Here is an 18186-nt window from a genome sequence, read left to right on the forward strand (position 1 = left end):
ACTATAGGCAAGGGATAATAACCGCCTAAGCAGGTATTTTTATATTTTATTCCCATTCCATTATGAGTTTCCTTGTCATGTACTTTAATCTTTTGAGCTTTCATACTTTTCACAGTAATACTCTCCAAAATATTAGTTCCAATATCTCCAAATAAATCCCACAATCTGAATTGTATTACCATTTGATCAGTCTCAGTCCCGGTTTCAGTAATTACATTTTTCCACAATTCACTGTTTCTTTCCATTATTGCTATTCGTAAGCCTTGCCACGTTTGACCTTTTGAGTTCCTCCAAAATGCCAACCAGTGTTTATTTTTATCTTCTTTTTCCCAAGTCATTCCAGCTCTAGCCATATAATTTGTACCACAATTCCATTTTCCAGAAATGTGGTCACAGGGGCATATACTAGTAATATATTCTTTTCCCCTTTCTACACAATTTTGGTTCCCAATCATTGTCCTATAAGCATCTAAAGCCCTCAATCTCCAAAGAGTGTGTAACTCCCAATTGTATTGAGTCCCGTCACATTTATTTAAATCCTTTTCTGGACAGTCTTCCCAAAATTTATCTGTTATAATGCTAATTTGGTAGAGGGTTCTCAGTCCTCAGAGTATCTACTAATTCCTTCAGTAGTTTCCCCTAATCTGGTAGTTTCATTATACCATATTATCCATGAAAATGGATCCCACATCTTTTTCGACGTTTCATACATAGTATACTTGTTTCTAGTATAATATTTTTCACAATTTCTTTGGAATGTTCTGTTAGGGTTGTATAACCCCCCTTTTTCACGTTGTGCCCCCTTTTTAATTGGAGGGAGTGGTGTTGGAATAATCTGAGGTTCTTTATTTTCCATAATAATGTCAGTTTGATGTTCCCGGTAACATCCATGCTTTTCTCCAGGTCCAATATATTCTATTCCTTGTATCTTGTGCCAAATCCAAACTCTCTTTCTTTGTGTAATGTTGAATATGTTTGTCCTTATCCTACATTTTACTATGGTATTTGCCCCCACCGTATAATTTTTTACTATTTCCTCACATCGGCTACATTCTTCCAATGTTTTGCTTTCACATGGGCCTAAAAAGAATTTGGTTATTATAGTACAGTTTGACACTTCTCTTACAGTAATCTCATCAACAACAATCAACTGTGTAGTGAAATCAATTAAAGGCCAAATTCCTGCCAAAATTACTGTCCCTGTTGCTAACAATACTACCAGAAATGTCTGGGCAAACAGGGTTTTCTCCATCGTTGTAATTTCCTTGCCCACTCTTCTCTTTCATCTCCATCTTGTAATTGCATTATGCCTAAAAAAAATAAATAATAATAAATAATAATAATAATAATAACAATAAAGAGGTTAGATCACACCCCTTCCCTTCCAGAACCTTTTGCAAATATACTCAATTTTAAATTTGTGCCAATTCTATATCGACAGCACATGCAAGAATTTGCGGTTCTGAGGTTGTGGTCATATTTATTTTAACTTTAAACATTAGTGTGTGACTGTGTGCTGGCAGAATCGAGGTCTCCCCCTCCATAATTGGCTTCCTTTCAGAAGATAAGGCAGCTGCTTTCAGGCTGTCTTGTCTCCAGAAGCCAATCGGAACACACAGAACACACAGCATTCTTTTAATATGATTTTATTAGAGCATCGTTCTTCATCCAATTGTCCAAATTGGCAACGCATATTACTATTTGTTTCATCACACTCTCCCCTTCTCGGAAAATCAAGTCTTGGTGATGATATTTGTGTTCCTGTACTATTACTTTCTAACATTGTTTTAGCAATAGTACCTATCGACCAGATAATTCCAATCCCTTTATCTGGTCGAAACATTGTGCCTTTTTCATCAAAGCAAGTTTTCAGGCTCTCTAACTCTCTCCCCAGATCTCTAGGGTCAAGTAGCAACCACTTGCTTTGAACATCATCCATATTTTTCTTAATACGGTATGACCATAAATAATCGACGCCAGAATTACCCAGCTGTTTCTGATAATTTGTGTTTTTCAGGTACACCCCTGCACCGTCAACCTTGCCTTTACTAGATAAATCACCAGAAATCTTATTCCAAGCCCATATTTTATGTCTACCGTATACCAGCAAGTTACGTGTTTTTATGTCTTTAAGACATTGTTCACATTTAATCCATTTTGTGCCTGTCCATAAACATTCACAAGCATCTTGTCTTTCTCCAAATCTTTGAGTTGTTATGGAATGTTCCATCTATTACCCTTCTTTCATTGATTCCTAATTATGGCCTCATCTGTTTTCTCACTTGTAGTGAGAGAGGGGCTTGTGTGATAATTTACTGTGGTTGGTGGTCAGTGGAGGTAAGGAAAAGCAGATGGTCAAGGGGTCATTTTGAGTGCATTTGTACTTTATAGCCTAAAGGGTTAAGGGGGCATCTACCTCTTCTGTCAGGGAGGTATAGAAAAGACAAAGTATACCTCTCTCCCTGAGGGGAGGGCAGAAATAAGGCCTTGGAGAACATGAGATATAAAAAAAGACAGACACTGCTTCTCCTTATCTCTCCTCACTGACTCACAAATGTGTATTGGTGACGAGGATCTCTCTTGCAAGAGAATAAATACTTTATAAACTATTAATTTGGACTCAGAGTGTCTCTTACTCAGTGATGATGTTTGTTTGATGATAAAAAAAGCCACAACAGTTTTGGTGTCAGAATAGTGGGATCCTTGGACGTGATTCCGGGACTGACGGACGGACGGAGGCTGATCACCTAGGAACTGACAAAGTTCCAACCCTACCTCGAGAAAAACATTAAGAGACGAGGGACCGTTTCCGCCGTTAGGACCGGATCCGGCCACTGGAATCAAAAGAACTCAAGGTGGCACAGAACAACATCTCTGGGTAAGCGAATTAAATTCAGTTTAAAGGGGGGAAGAGTGAAATTGAACCATATTGGCTGAGGGCTGTTTCTGTGGTACGTAATCTGAGATTAATTGAGATCTATATATAGATCAAGAGGTTTCAAACAGATACGAGAGGAAATTATCTGAGATTAATTGAGATCTGTAACAGATCAAGAGATTTCATACAGATAGGTAACCTGAAAATCAGTTGTTCCACCACGGAGCAAATTGTTTTTAGGTGCTGAGGCTAATTGGGGGGGAACCAGAAAAGATTTTTTTTGGTGAACCATAATTAGGAGGGCACTAATAGTGCAACCCGACCGATTTGGGTTAAAAGAAAAAATCGGGTCTGTTGGGGACGCCTAACAGATCAAGAAAACGCGCGTTGAAGAGAAATCCACAGAGAACAGAAAAGCGGCCAGTATGGGGAAATCTCAGAGCAAGATTATGAAATATGATACACCGGTGTACTACCAAATGAGAAAACATTATGGTCAGAAATGTATGTTAGATATTGAGAAATTAATCAAGCATCATGATTTTCCCGAAGGGGGAACATTGAGCCGCACGAGGCTGAAAGTGGTGAGAGACTCAGTGGAAAAGCATAGTGAGAAACAATTATCTTGTTGCTGCAAGTGTGTTAAACATGTATGCAAAAAATGTGAAGACACAGTCGATTGCTGGCTTGAGGAAGCAGATAAAAGAGAAAGAAGGCAATTGCAAAAAGAATTAGCAGGAAGGAAAAATGAAAAGTGTGAAAGTCTGCCTGTATGTGTGTCTGCACCACCAGAACCGACTAACCCACAGTATGTTTGTGTTTCCCCACATGAAAAAGCGGTGAGACCGGCACCGCCGGAGTACAAAACACACTTCCCAGGAGCCGGATTGACTGCACTGAAGTTCGACCCCGACCTTGACTGTTCTCCATCGAGACCGACCCAGCCGCGAGCACAAGCCGAACCGCAACCCGAGGCACAAGCAGCAGCGAGAGAGGCACAAGCACAAGCAGAGCGTGAAGCAGCGCGTGAAGCGCAAGAAGAGCAAAATGACCGAGCAGCAAGAGCTGAAGCGCTGGCCGCGCGGGAGGAACAAGAGGCGAGAGAGGCCGCACGAGCAGAAGCGCAAAAACAGCAAACAGCGCAGATGGCGTTGGCATTCCAGCAACTAGCGATGCAAACAGCGCAGGCAATGCAACAAGTGCAAGCAGAGGGACAAGCGTCCAGTCACGTGACCCAGGGCGAGAAGGAAGAAATCACAGAAAACACGGACGAGCAACGCGGAGCCAAGCCGAAGAAAATCTTCACAAGATCACAGATCCGAGATGAAACAGCTAACATCGCGGCTCCCATGATTGAGGTGGCGGGGCCGGATGGACCGGTGATGGTCTATAGACCGTGGACGGTGACAGACATGAAAGAAGCAATGGCCCATTTGCCAAACCCGGACGATGCAGGTGACAGATTTTCAAACGAACTAGTCACTTTCTGTCAAGAGTTCAGCCCAACCACACAAGAACTGAAACGGCTGCTAGCCGTGAAACTGGGAGCCACGAGCTGGCACAAAGTGAGCAGCCACATGCCGAAAGAAGAACGACGAAGAGCGCACGGGGAGTGGATGAATGATGCCAACGAACCGTATCGAGCAACAGTGAGCAAACTCGCCGAAGAAATAAAGAAGGCTTTCCCACCACGAGTGGACACAGAAAAAATCAACAGCTGTTGCCAGGTGAGAGAAGAGCCTGTTCGTGACTATTATGCAAGACTTTTTGAAACATTTCAGAAACGCAGCGGCATGCCTGAGCCGGAGGAGAGAGGAGAGCAGCCAGGCACATGGGAGTGTCATCTGCAGAGCCGTTTACTGAATGGACTGAGACCTGAAATCGCACAAGCGGTGAGAGCAAGTTACATCGAGTGGCAGAACGGGCGGCTAACAACCACCCTAGCGCACGCTGTGCACGCCGAGGAACAGCTGCTGACAAAGAAGGACAAAGCCGCGAAAGTAAAGGTGGACAGAGAGCTGCAGCTGGCTGCTGTACAGATCAAAGCTAGCACGAGCGCACCACCAGCGCGGCAGAACTGGGCCAACAAGAAGAAGAAAGTGTATCAGGGAAAGTGGAAATGTGGACTGTGCGAAAGCAACGAACATGACTTTATCAGATGCACGAAGTGCAGAGTGTGCAAGGGCGATTGACACTGGGCAAAGGATTGTCCGGAGGCGCGGAAGGCGGATTGACTACAGAGGAACGGAGAACAGGAGAGGGGAGGGCGAGCGACAGGCATTCAACCGACTGCGAGAAAGGGAAGTGAAAATTTTTTAACACACACAACACGCACACATACACTGATGTACATAATGCTTCTTGCAACAAAGAAAATGCTAGCAAACCTTTATGTGTGAGTGATGAAAATTTGAATAACGCTGTTTCTGCTGAATGTCTGAGAATGTATAAAGGTTCAGGATTTTTAAGACTACCGAGATATCCACTGCTAGTTGACGGTACAATGATAGAGTTTCTCGTGGACTCGGGTGCAGCCCGGTCCACAATAAGGCCATATGACTTGCCATGCAAACCAAGATTAACGAATGTGGTGTTTGAAAGCACGTCAGCGTCAGGGCATGAAATTTCAGAAAATTTCACTGTGCCGTTACAATGCGAGACGGAGGGGGGCAAAGCATTGAAACATGCGTTTTTGTGCTCTGAAACCTGTCCGGCTCCATTGTTGGCAAGAGATTTAATGTGTGAATTAAATTTGAAACTCACTGCGGGCCCGATGGGTATTGTTATTGAGGAAGAACAGCAAATGTGTTGTGCAAAATTTGAGCCACAATGGGCATACGAGTGGCAGGTAAAAGATTCTGATTGGGCAAAAATGATTTTGAACATGGCAAAAGATCGAACAGTATCAGATAACACAGAAAATATGATGCCTGACAAATTGCATTGCACGTCACATGTTGTCTTTGAGCGTGAACCTCAGTTTGAGGAAGAGTGGTTTAACGAGACAGAAGATGAGAAAATGAAGTTTGATAAAATGTTCTGGAATGAGAATGTGTGTGCGCTTTCAGCTTGCCTGTCAGAAAAACAAATGAAGTTGTATTTGATAACAGGAATGTCGGCGCCTCACTTATCAGTAACCAAGGGCAAAGCGCAGCAGTGGGCAGATTTGGGTCCTTTTGTGAGACAGTGCATGACAGCCACAGATTGGGCTGAAAAGGGAGACGGGGTGCAGAAGAGTGACAGTATAGGGGCATTCATGCTGCCATGTGATTTTGAGGTTGATGTACACAGAGCTGTGACTGCTATTGTTCAGAGTGTAATGGAGAAGCATGATAACGGAGCTATTTCTGCCACAGATATTCATCCTATCCTGGCAGAAATACCTTCAGCATTGTGGGCGAAACACAAGTATGATGTTGGATTGATTAAAAATTGTGAACCAGTGGTAATCACCCCAAAGTCTGATTACAGGCCGTGTCAACCGCAATATCCCCTGAAAAGGGAGGCATTGCGAGGGATCCGGACAGTTTTTGAATCTCTCCTGAAAGAGAAAGTCATCATCCCGTGTCATGATTCTCCAGTACGAACACCCATTTTCCCAGTAAAAAAGGCAACAGCTAATCAGAATGACATGGTTCAGTGGCGGTTTGTGCAGGATTTAATTTCAGTTAATGAAGCTGTTATCGCGAGAGCGCCACGGGTCCCGAACCCGTACACGATCTTGTCACAGATTCCGCAAGATGCAACATACTTCACTGTGGTTGATTTGGCCAACGCGTTTTTTTAGCGTCCCAGTGGCAAAAGAAAGTCAGTTCTGGTTTGCGTTTGATTTTGACAACAAACCGTATACTTTCACCCGTTTGTGCCAAGGTTTTTCTGAGTCCCTAACTATTTATAATGAGGCGCTCAAACGAAGCCTCGAACCGTTCATTTTGTCGAACGGAACAGCGCTGTTGCAATATGTGGACGATCTGTTGATTTGTGCACGAGATGTGTGGCTGACAGTGTGTCCCTGAAGCATTTGGAAAGGGAGGGGCACAAGGTCAGTCTGGCTAAGCTGCAGTTTGTGAAGCAGAAAATAACTTTTTTGGGTCACACGATCACACCAAACAGTAAAGCTCTCTCTGAAAAACGAGTTAAAGCGATCAAAGATGTACCAAGACCAGTAACAAAGAAACAATTGTTGTCATTTTTGGGAATGTGTGCATATTGTCGAACGTTTATTCCAAATTATGCACTGTTGGAAAAGCCCTTGAGAGCCCTGACAGCAGGGAAAGGGCTGAGGTCATGTGACAAGATTGATTGGCCAGCAGAAGCACAGGAAGCTTTTGAAACTTTGAAAATGCAACTGGCTCAGGCTCCAGCGTTGGGCCTTCCAGCAGTTGACAAACCATTTATACAGATGGTAGATGAAAAATACGGCTTTATGAGTTCAGTGCTCTTGCAAACCCATGGTGACAGACTAAGACCAGTAGCATATTTTTCAACGAAACTTGATGCAGTTGCAGCAGGTCTGCCACTCTGCCTGAGGGCTGTGGCAGCTGCGTAGTTGGCTGTGCTGGCTTCAAGAGAATTTGTGGGGTATTCTGATTTGACTTTGATGGTCCCACACGCAGTTACCATGATTTTGCAAGAACAGAAAACATCACACTTATCTTCAGCCAGATAGTTGAGATACCATACAATTTTGCTCGATATGCCGAACATAACTGTGAAGAGATGTACAACTTTGAATCCTGCCACACTTCTGCCAACAGAAGATGATGGGGAGGAACATCACTGTTGTCTTTCTGTTTTGGAGCAGGTGTGTACTCCACGTCCAGACCTGTTGGACACACCTTTGGAGAATTGTGATAATGTCCTCTTTGTGGATGGATCGGCATCCAAAGATCCACAAACAGGCCTGAATAAGGTTGGTTTTGCGGTGACTACTGAATTTGAAGTTGTAAAATCTGGCAAATTGCCGTCAACTTATTCAGCTCAGGCAGCTGAATTGGTTTCACTGACAGAAGCGTGTAAATTAATGGCAGACAAATGTGTGACGATTTACACAGACTCGCGTTATGCTTTCGGGATTACACATGATTTCGGAGCAATTTGGAAGTACAGGAATTTTTTGAAGTCGGATGGACATCCGATATTGAACGCTTCACTGGTCTCTAAGCTTTTGGAGGCCATTCTTTTGCCAGACAAGGTTGCAGTCTGTAAATGCGCAGCGCACTCTAACGATAAAAGCTTTATTTCCACAGGAAACGCGAGAGCCGACGCGGCAGCGAAGGCCGCGGCAGCGCAGGCGACAAAAGAAACGACGTGTACTTTGGTATCTGTGCCTAACCCTGACATTTCTCCTTGTTTAGAAAGCATGCAGACTTTTTCCACAGGAGCAGAAAAACAGAAATGGAGGTCGTCTGGATGCAGCCTCCAGGGGGGTGTATGGATGAGTGATGGCATTCCTTGTTTACCCAAACACTTCTTTCACCATTACGCTAAGTTAACACATGGGTTAGACCACGTGTCAAAGGGAAGTATGGTAATGCAGATGAAAGATTTATGGTATACTAAAGGATTTACAACCTTTGCTGAAAATTTTTGCAAAAGGTGTGTCACTTGTAACACACACAATGTGGCAAGAGGGATAAAAACACCCTTAGCATCCCAACCAGCCCCAGCAGGTCCGTTTGAGTATCTGATGATGGATTTCATCGAATTAACCCCTTGTGGGAAACAGAAACACTGTCTGGTAATGGTAGACATGTGGTCAAATTGGGTGGAGGCTTTCCCGACCTCACAGGAAGATTCGGCAGCAGTGGCAAAGGCCCTGCTAACCGAAATCGTGCCAAGATGGGGGATACCAAGAAAAATCAGCTCTGACAATGGCAGACATTTTGTAAATGCTGCAATAAAGCAGGTGGGAGAGTTCTTGGGCATTGATATGAGAACACATTGTAGTTACGCTCCCTCGTCAGCAGGGGTGGTAGAGAGATCAAATCAAACAATCAAGAACAAATTGGCAAAATGTTGCGAAGAGACGGGTCTGTCTTGGGTTAAGGCCCTACCAATCGTACTGATGTACATGTGAATGAGGAAAAGAGTGAAAACAAACCTGAGCCCATTCGAAATTTTGTTTGGCAGGCCGCCATTCATGGGCATAGAAGGGGGTAAACAAAGGCTGCCATCCACGGATGTGTGTGAGAATGACATGTTGAATTACTGCAAAGAAATATCTTGTCTGTTATCACAAATTTCTGTGCAGGTGAAAGCTGCCCAGGGGAAAGTTGCTGAGACGTTTCTGCACAAGGTCAGGCCAGGTGATTTCGTGGTGATTCGTGATCACAGGAGAAAGAGCTGGAAGGCGAAAAGGTGGCTTGGGCCTTTCCAGGTGCTTCTGGTGACGTACACGGCGGTGAAGGTCGCAGAGAGGGCCACGTGGGTGCACGCGAACCATTGCAGGAAGGTGCCGCCCATTGCGGAGGCGGAGCAATCGCAGGAGGGGGTTCAACGAGCATAATCGTCAAGGTCCAGTTATTGACAAGCAAGAAAAGGTACCGTTATCTGCGCAAGAGCAAGGCCATGCAAAAGACATAACAGAGCCTGCAGATACAGACCTTTGCATTGAAGCAGCAGGGAGGAGACAGGAGGAAGCAAACAACTTTGATTTTGCCAAGCGGTATCCAGCTGGAAACCGTGTGGCCAACGGAACAGATAAGACTTTCTTGGTAGTGCTTTTAAGAACTGAACTGTCTTAACACTTTCTGGTCATACAGCAGATCAGAGTAACCGAGAACATGGAGCGTACCAGACCCTGGCACCCATTCAGAGTGCCAGGAATGTGTGGCCTGGTTAAGACTACAGGCATAATGACTGTGTTGTCAGTGACAATTTGCTTGATAATAATGCATTTTACAGCAGGCCTGAAAGTATTACCAACAGGAGAACAGACCAACAGGACTGAGACAACGGAGCGGAACGACACCGCTCGACAACGTGCTAGGAGAGACGCATTCAAAGAGGTGGAGCCAGTGAGAGGCCTCGAGGGGGGCATGGTGACAGTTCACGAAGGATCAAATGTGAGTTTCGGGTGCAACCCCTATCAAACGAACTGTTCAGGCTGTCAGGGGCGCAGCGAAGACTATGCAGGCTTCTACTTCTGCGAACACCCATGTAAGTGGAGCGACGTGAAAGCACATGCCTCCAACTACAAGGGGGGAACAGATAAAAGATTTCAAGTATTTGCAAAACACAGACTAAGCAACAACAGGTATGGGATGACAGTCGAGCTAGCACAAGTAAGACTGTCAGACCAAGGCAAGTACTATTGTGGATTAGATTTAGAGGGAAAGGATTGGTACGAAGAAATTGACATTATTGTAAACGAGGCAGTCCCAACTTTAAAACCTTTTGTAGCACCTGAGGTCGAACGAGAAGCGAGGGACGAGCTGGCATGGATGGGGAACGGAGACGTGACACGAGATCAGGGGAACCCTGAAGTGCAGAAAGCCATGATGAAGTGTCAAGGTAACAAAGCCTGTGCTCTGGCTACGCTGCAGAAAGAAGAGTTAGAAATATCAACGAGCTGCTGGCTGTGTCTGCAGATGTCACACGCTTGGAAGGTCGTCCCACTGACTATAGCAACAGCTAATGAAACAAAGTGTCTAATTCCAAAACAAATGACTGATGTGCTTTTAGCAGCAGCTGAACTGGAGAAAGGAGAGACATCGACAAAACGACCTGAGGACAGCTGTGACAACGTTCGACGATATAACAACACTGATATAGCAATTCCACCACTGAGAGTAACACACGAGAAAGGTGATGTGTGCGTTTGTTCAGACACGCAGAGACTTTTCACGACAGGATGGTCTGACTGCAGAGTCAGAATCAACACAAAGGGCGGAACAGTGAACAATTGCACAGCGACACTCGACGGCAAGGAGATTAGTTTCACATGTCCATTTGGTGAGCTGCATGAGACTTCACCAGCAGCTGTGTGGGTATGTGGGGACAGGGCGTTTCACAGAATGCCTAAACACGGGTGGTCAGGGTGCTGTTATCCAGCGTTGATAAATTTGGGAACATCTGTGTATTTGCCAAACAAAACACCAAGGGCAAGGGAAAAAAGAAATGTTAAGATTTTGCCTGGGGTTCTGCCAAAACATTATTCGGGGTATACATTATCTGATCCATGGACAACACCTGGGGCAAATGTGGGGTGGTCCCTTTTCCTGGGGGTGGGAACAACGGTGACGATTAATAAGGTTAATGGTTTAGCATGGTCTGTATTAGCAATAGCAAATGCCACTGAAAATGCTATAAAAATGATAAATGATGAAATGAGACATTTACGAGAGGCAGTTATTCAAAATCGATTAGCTTTGGATTTAATTACTGCAGAACGGGGGGGGGGCATTTGTAAGATGTTAGGTGTGTCTTGTTGTTTCAATATTCCAGATTACAGTGACAACATAACAAATGTGATCGAGCACATGAGAAAGGCGGTGCAGGAGCCTGAACCAGTGGAAGAGAACTGGCTGACCTGGATAATGAATTTTAAAGGGGGCTGGGGATTTTGGTTAGCTCAGACTGTGTTGCCAATATTAGTCATAGTAGTACTGATTCTGTTATGTATACCATGTATTATACAATGTGTGTCTAGCTTAGTGCAGAGACTGGTTAAAGTTGGAATGTCTGTTCAATTGGTGAAAATGACAGCCTACCCGAATGATGATGTTGATGAACAACAATACGATGACACAAGTAGCGGAAGTTACAGCGACACGTGCTAATTGAGTAAAGAAAATGTGTTTTCCTTTTTGCCACGAGATGGCGTAAAAGGACAGGGTTTGAAACCGAGTGATTTTTATTATAGTTTTTCTGTTTTGTTTTCTTACTACATTATAACTATTTCTTGTTTATACTAAGGTGACTGAGGGTCCGATCTAGGTCGGGAGTGCAATAACAGTGCTTATTCATTCAGCCCGGCTTTAGATAAACTGTTTACTTGCTTGCTAAAATATTACGGGGCCTTTCCCCCACAAAAACAGCCTTATGCTTCTTCATTCTAAAACTTTCTTCACAGGTTCAAGGAGAGTGATTTTATGTGACTTGAATTTGCATTTATTATTACTATTATTGCAATGTTTGATTAATCAGTTATCATAGTATGATAAACAGAGAGGAGTTGTTATGGAATTTTCCATCTATTACCCTTCTTTCATTGATTCCTAATTATGGCCTCATCTGTTTTCTCACTTGTAGTGAGAGAGGGGCTTGTGTGATAATTTACTGTGGTTGGTGGTCAGTGGAGGTAAGGAAAAGCAGATGGTCAAGGGGTCATCTTGAGTGCATTTGTACTTTATAGCCTAAAGGGTTAGGGGGCATCTACCTCTTCTGTCAGGGAGGTATAGAAAAGACAAAGTATACCTCTCTCCCTGAGGGGAGGGCAGAAATAAGGCCTTGGAGAACATGAGATATAAAAAAGACAGACACTGCTTCTCCTTATCTCTCCTCACTGACTCACAAATGTGTATTGGTGACTAGGATCTCTCTTGCAAGAGAATAAATACTTTATAAACTAGTAATTTGGACTCAGAGTGTCTCTTACTCAGTGATGATGTTTGTTTGATGATAAAAAAAGCCACAACAGAGTCATTATCACTTCAAGTTTAGGGAAACTAATTTTGCAATCTTTGCAGATTACACACATTGCTGCTTTTATTGACCCTGGACTTTTGAAATATTGATATTTCGTCACCTTTGGCATCGTTTGTGGTTTACTATCTTTCAATTTCTTCCTGGATTTGGGTTTACATTTAGCTGGCCCATCCCACCAGATATATTCTCCAAAACTACCACAAATAACACACATTCCCCCAAAAAATGCTTTATCACATTTTATTTTAACAGGTTTACTTAACCTGCCTGTTTGTCTGGCTTTTTCATGGTCAACATTTGTTGCTATAATGTTAGCTTCACATTTTGTCATTAGATTAGTCTCAATTCTAATAACACCTTTTTAATTATGTATTTCCACTAACTTGAACAGCTCTTCTTTATCTTGTTGAAAATTTTCTTGTTTAATTTCTCTTTTTTTCTTTTCATTTCTTACCCAGGACCAAATTCCTCTTATTCCAGTAGCCATTTTCAGCTAATTCAACTGTATGTTTATCAATTATCTTAATTATTTTATCTTTCTTAGTAATTAAATCTTTAAATGGTTTATTTGTATTTTTGTTGTCCAACCTGATCCAGACGTCGTCTCCTACTTGGCAACAGTCTTCTGGTTGCTTTTCCTTTAATGCATTCTTTCGTTTGATCTCTGTAAGATTAACATAAAACATTAGTTCTTCAATATGTTGGTCCCATTTGTCATTATTGCAGTTGGCTCTGATCCAGCTCTTGAGACTGCCCACTGCCCTTTCCGCGATACCATTGCTTTCCGGAGCATATCTCAAGGCCTTTGTTAAAATTATATGTTTCCCAGTTAGAAAATCTTCAAACTGTTTTCCAACAAAATATGTACCATTATCAACTCGTACACTCTCAGGACGGCCGCAAGCAATCATTAACTCTTCGATGGATTTAATTATTGCATTTGCTTTTGTTTCTTTTAAAGGTTTTGCCCACATTCGCCCTGTAAATCCATCCACTGCCACTAATAAGTATTTATTACCTGCTTTAGACCTAGGGTTTAGTGGTCCCGCAATATCTAAAGACCATTCTTGATTTATTCTATTTGGGGTAATAGTTCCATAATCACTTCTTATTGTCTTATTATAGCCTTTTCGCATGCAGCTTTCACAGTTTAATCTTATATCCCTATACTTCTGTCTCCAATTAGAAATATGTATCTTATTATCTGTCAAAACTTTACCGACCAAATTTACACTTGGATGTCTAATTTGGTCATGTATTTTCTGTAATACGTTCTCTTCTGTTTCTTTAATTATCACTATCCGTCTCATGCGTGCTAGCTTGTCAGCTTCATTATTACCTCTTGCGAGCTCACTGTCTTCTTTAGAATGGCCCGGTTGATGGATAACTGTAAGGTCAAAATCGCCTATCATTTCCTGAATTTCTTGCCATAGTGTTGCGTGTTCAATTGGCTTACCTTTCGATTTGGTATAACCATTTTCTTTCCAAGTTTGTAAATTTTCATTTATTCCTGTTGCAACATAATTGCTATCCGTAACTATTATAGCCTGTGAAATTCCAAGGTTTCTCAGTGTTTGGAATGCTTTTGCAACCCCCATTAACTCAGCGTACTGAGCCGTACCTTGCGTGACTCCCTTTTCTGACATCCTGACCTTATTGCCTTGCTTCACAATGAAAGCCCAGTGAGCCTCTTTGTCTGTGGTCGTTTTAGAACCATCAGTGTAAACAACTGTGTTTTTATATAAATCCACTTTCTTTTTCTGACATTTTTTTAACTCCTTATGCCTAATTATTAAATCTTGATCTAGGAGCATACTTTCCCATCGCTGCCATCTAATATTTTGCGCACGAGCATCTTTAACTTTATTTTTGGAAAGATGAGCCAATACTGCGGTTTTCGTGTTAATAATTATTTTCTGCCCCCGGGCCAGTCCTTTCAACTCGGAGTATCTTTTGCTTAGAGCTGCAAGCTGCTTTTCAACACAAGTGAATTTACTTTCTGGATTTCCCCAACTTCCAGACATAATCCTAATAGGTATGTTACTTTTTTCATTCCTCACTATTAATTCATAACCTATCTCGTCTGTTTCCAAATCAGCTTCTAAATTTTTCTCATCATCTCTTCCTTCCATCTGTCCTGAATTTAAAATAGCTGCTTTTAGTTCCTGCAAAGCTTCCTCTGCTTGTTCGGTCCAATTTAAACGTCCACCTTTTATGGTTTTATGGATGGGTTTATCTATTTGGCTAAAGCCAAAGTCTCTTACATATCCCATTAATCCCATTGTTTGCTGGACTTGTCTAACTGTTTTCGGTGTCTCAAGTTGGTTTACTCGGTCTTTCATAGACTGAGTAACCCCTCGATTTCCTGCATAAATCCAAAAACCCAAAAATTCAACCATATTAGTCATTAGTTGGGTCTTTTTTATATTTATTCTCAAACCTGCTTCCGCAAGTCGTTTCAATACTTCTTTCACAGTTTTTACGTGTTCTTCTTCTTCGTTAGAAACTATCAACACATCGTCGATGTAGATTTCAATCTCTAAATCTTTCAGAATTTCTTGCATAAATGCTTGAAATACTACTGATGAATTTGAATAGCCTTGCCGTAATCTTTGATAAACATAATGTTTATTGTTCACAGTAAATGCAGTTTTTCTTGACTTTCCTTTGCTAGAGGTATGGACCAAAACCCATTCGATAAATCGATTTTCGAGAAAAATCGACCTTCTATTATTTTTTCAACTGTGTCTCGTGCATTAATCAAATAATGCCTATCCGGCTTCGTTACTCTATTTAAAGCTTTAAAATTCGTGACTAATCTAAATGTTTTATCAGGTTTCGGTACTAACTGTACCGGGCTATTGGTAATGGCTCCCTTTACCTCCCTAATAATTCCATGCTCCTCTAACTCTAGTATTGTTTGTTTTAGTTCTGCTATTCCTTTTTTATTAATCGGGTATTGTCTTTGGGGTTTATGGATTCCTCCCTCAATAACATGTGCAAATTTATTACTTACTTTCCCGCAGTCATTTTTACTTCTACCATATGGGGTTTTCCTTAATTCTGACATTAACTGCTTCTTTGCCCACTGTGAACCCTTCATTTCTGTTTCTATTCTTTGTAATTCTTGCTCATAATTCACCTCTTTCAATCTTAAAATCTTTTTCAGGTCTTTTGCGGCTAATAAATTTTCAGAACCTTCAATCATAGTAATTCCATATCTTTCCCCTGTCTTTTCCATTTTTACTTGACCGTCATATGTTTGTACATGAATTTTACCATTTTCTTCTAATGGCTCAGCTGAAATTGAGATTTCAGCCCCCGTATCAATTAAATAATTTGTTCCCTGAATATCAATATATAAATTTTCATTTTCCTCCTTTACTCTGGGGTAACAAAGTCTCTTTTTCAGCTGGCCGGCTAAACTTCATTCTGTGTCAGAGTCAATCCTCTCCTTCTTAACAGCTTTGTCTATTCTCTCCTTTTTAGGTTGAGAATTTTTCTCTGTCTTCTTAATTACCTCATTACTCCTAATTTTTTTTGAGTTTTCTGTTTTGTTCTTACGGTCTTCTATTACTTTAACTCTTTCTGCGGGAGTCATATCTTCACACTTTTCTGCTGGAATAAAGCCTGTCTTTTGTGGGGTTCCCAAGCTCCTTTTCCCCGTTGTTTTTTTATGTATTACTTTCCTTGCTGTGTTAAAAATCTGCCTATTTCCAGAAAACGTATGCATTTTCCTTGTTTCGCTCTGGAATCCTGCGTCATTCTTTTAAAACCCCTCATGCTTATTTAGCAGAAATCTATTATTTTTAAATTTCTTTTTGATCTGTAGCCCTTGATTTTGTTTATTTTGCAACGACATTTTCTTTATTGCTTTTACGTGTCTCGAACTAAGATCATATTCAGCTAATTTTTCTTCTATCTTTTCCCTGGTCGCATTGTTTAACAAGGTAACCAGCCCATGTCCGCCTGGAATTCTCCTACCTACTTGTCTTGATAGTAGAATTTTTTCAGCATTAGGAATCTCCTGTTCAATAGATAACCAAAATCCTAATAAAGGAATTGGCTCTTTTTGGGCATTAATAAGGGTTTTTTCCCATTCTTTAAATTTATCCTCCATACCTGTTAGATTCCTCATTTTGCCTAATGCTTCAGCTGAGATAGGATGACCAGTACAGGTTTGCACAAGCCTCGTAGCGGCATCCCGACTGAGTTGTGCGTTTTCTGCTGCTTTCATTATCCGGTCTGCATATGCACTCGGGTCTTCATGCAATTTTTTATTTCCTACTTGCTTCCTTACTGCTTCTGTAAGCTGTAATTCCAGCAGCTTTGCTTGTATGCTAGTCTGATTTTCCTCAACCTCTTGAGGAGGTATAAATCCTAATTGTGTGGACGGAGTTGTAAATCCAGGATTAGCTGGTCTAATTCTAACTGTTTTTCTAGGCTCTGTAACTTCTCTCTCCCAGTCTTCCGCCTCCTTAGACCTTTCATTTTTTCGTTTTATTCCTTTCCTAGTTTTAAATTTTTCCATCTCTCTTTGCAGACTTTTAATTTCCGATTTCAGTGACATTACCACTTGGTCTAGTTCTTTAACTTTTTTCCTATTATATTCATATCCTTCTTGAAACAATGTTTGCTTCCCTGTTTTAGACCATCCTTCTGTCCGAGCGATTCTCTGGGCAGACGGGGAGCGGCTTGCTGACCTCATTTGTCCGTAAGTCAAGCTTCTATGTTTGACAATTTTCCGGTCCCAGTTTTTTGTTAATGTTCTACCTCGTTTCTCACTGGTAGGATTTTTGTATTTAGTCCCTCTTACACTAACTTTAGGCCAGTCATTTTCTATTCGGTGTGACACTCGTTTTGACTCAATCTGTTTTCCTCTCTTATTCCGCAGCCTAATTTCTTTGGTAATATTTTCTGTTTCACTGCTTTCACTATCTACCCAGTATAATGAAGAATCTGATATGTCTGAGTCGTATGCAAACTCCAACACTTCGGATTCAACTTCGGACTCTGTCTCACCCTCTTGTACTTCTCTCAACCCTACAGGTACATTCCATTGAGGAGCCGATGGCTGAGAGGGTCCTGGCTGGTTCTCCTCCTCACTTTTCTCAAGAATGTTTTCTAGTTCTTCTTGATTTATATTAGCCATTAACAAATTTATGGTTAACTGACCTTCTTGAGACATATCTGTAATTCCCGATATTATTCCTTCTATTACTGACGTTACTGGATGTTTAAACTGCCCGGTTCCCATCAAAGTCATATGTATTTGATTTTCTTTTCTATTTAGTGTTTCTCTTATTACTGCTGCTGTTATTGTCCTGGCTTCCAGCCAGGAGCGTTCCGCACTACACAGCTCTTCCCTGCAATCTGTCATTACCGTATGCGCCACGTAACTCCACTGAGGAAGCCCAGTGGTTACTCTCGCTGTTGCTGCATTCTGGGGTCCCAGTATAGCTCTCATATTTTCTATCTCCTGTATTGCTTGAATACCTAGTTTACTAAAAATTGCTCCTGCTGTTCCAGATCCAGCTGTCATTTGTTTTATTTCCATTTAATATTACAACACCCCCTGCTGTTCTCTCAATTAAACTGTCTCTAACAAGCAGTCTTATTCTGCCTATCTCTAGCTCGTATGATTCTGGGGTAGGTGT

At 41.8% G+C, this 18186-nt stretch overlaps 2 long non-coding RNA genes across 2 annotated transcripts; one reads left to right on the forward strand and one right to left on the reverse strand.

Moving 5' to 3' along the window:
* Window positions 1-735: 735 nt before the first annotated feature.
* On the reverse strand, window positions 736-14031 carry LOC143708801 (uncharacterized). The gene is made up of 3 exons (XR_013193660.1): window positions 13986-14031; window positions 13118-13193; window positions 736-1310 (listed from the first exon to the last, which is right to left on the reverse strand). It is a non-coding gene; the product is annotated as an uncharacterized LOC143708801 (long non-coding RNA).
* A 241-nt stretch (window positions 14032-14272) lies between these two features.
* LOC143708840 (uncharacterized) lies at window positions 14273-17917 on the forward strand. Its single transcript, XR_013193674.1, has 3 exons — window positions 14273-14564; window positions 17180-17243; window positions 17579-17917. It is a non-coding gene; the product is annotated as an uncharacterized LOC143708840 (long non-coding RNA).
* Window positions 17918-18186: the final 269 nt, after the last annotated feature.

This window comes from Siphateles boraxobius, unplaced genomic scaffold, assembly GCF_051911475.1.
Source record: "Siphateles boraxobius isolate OS27281-9 unplaced genomic scaffold, OSU_SipBor_1 43, whole genome shotgun sequence".
Taxonomy (NCBI): Eukaryota; Metazoa; Chordata; class Actinopteri; order Cypriniformes; family Leuciscidae; genus Siphateles; species Siphateles boraxobius.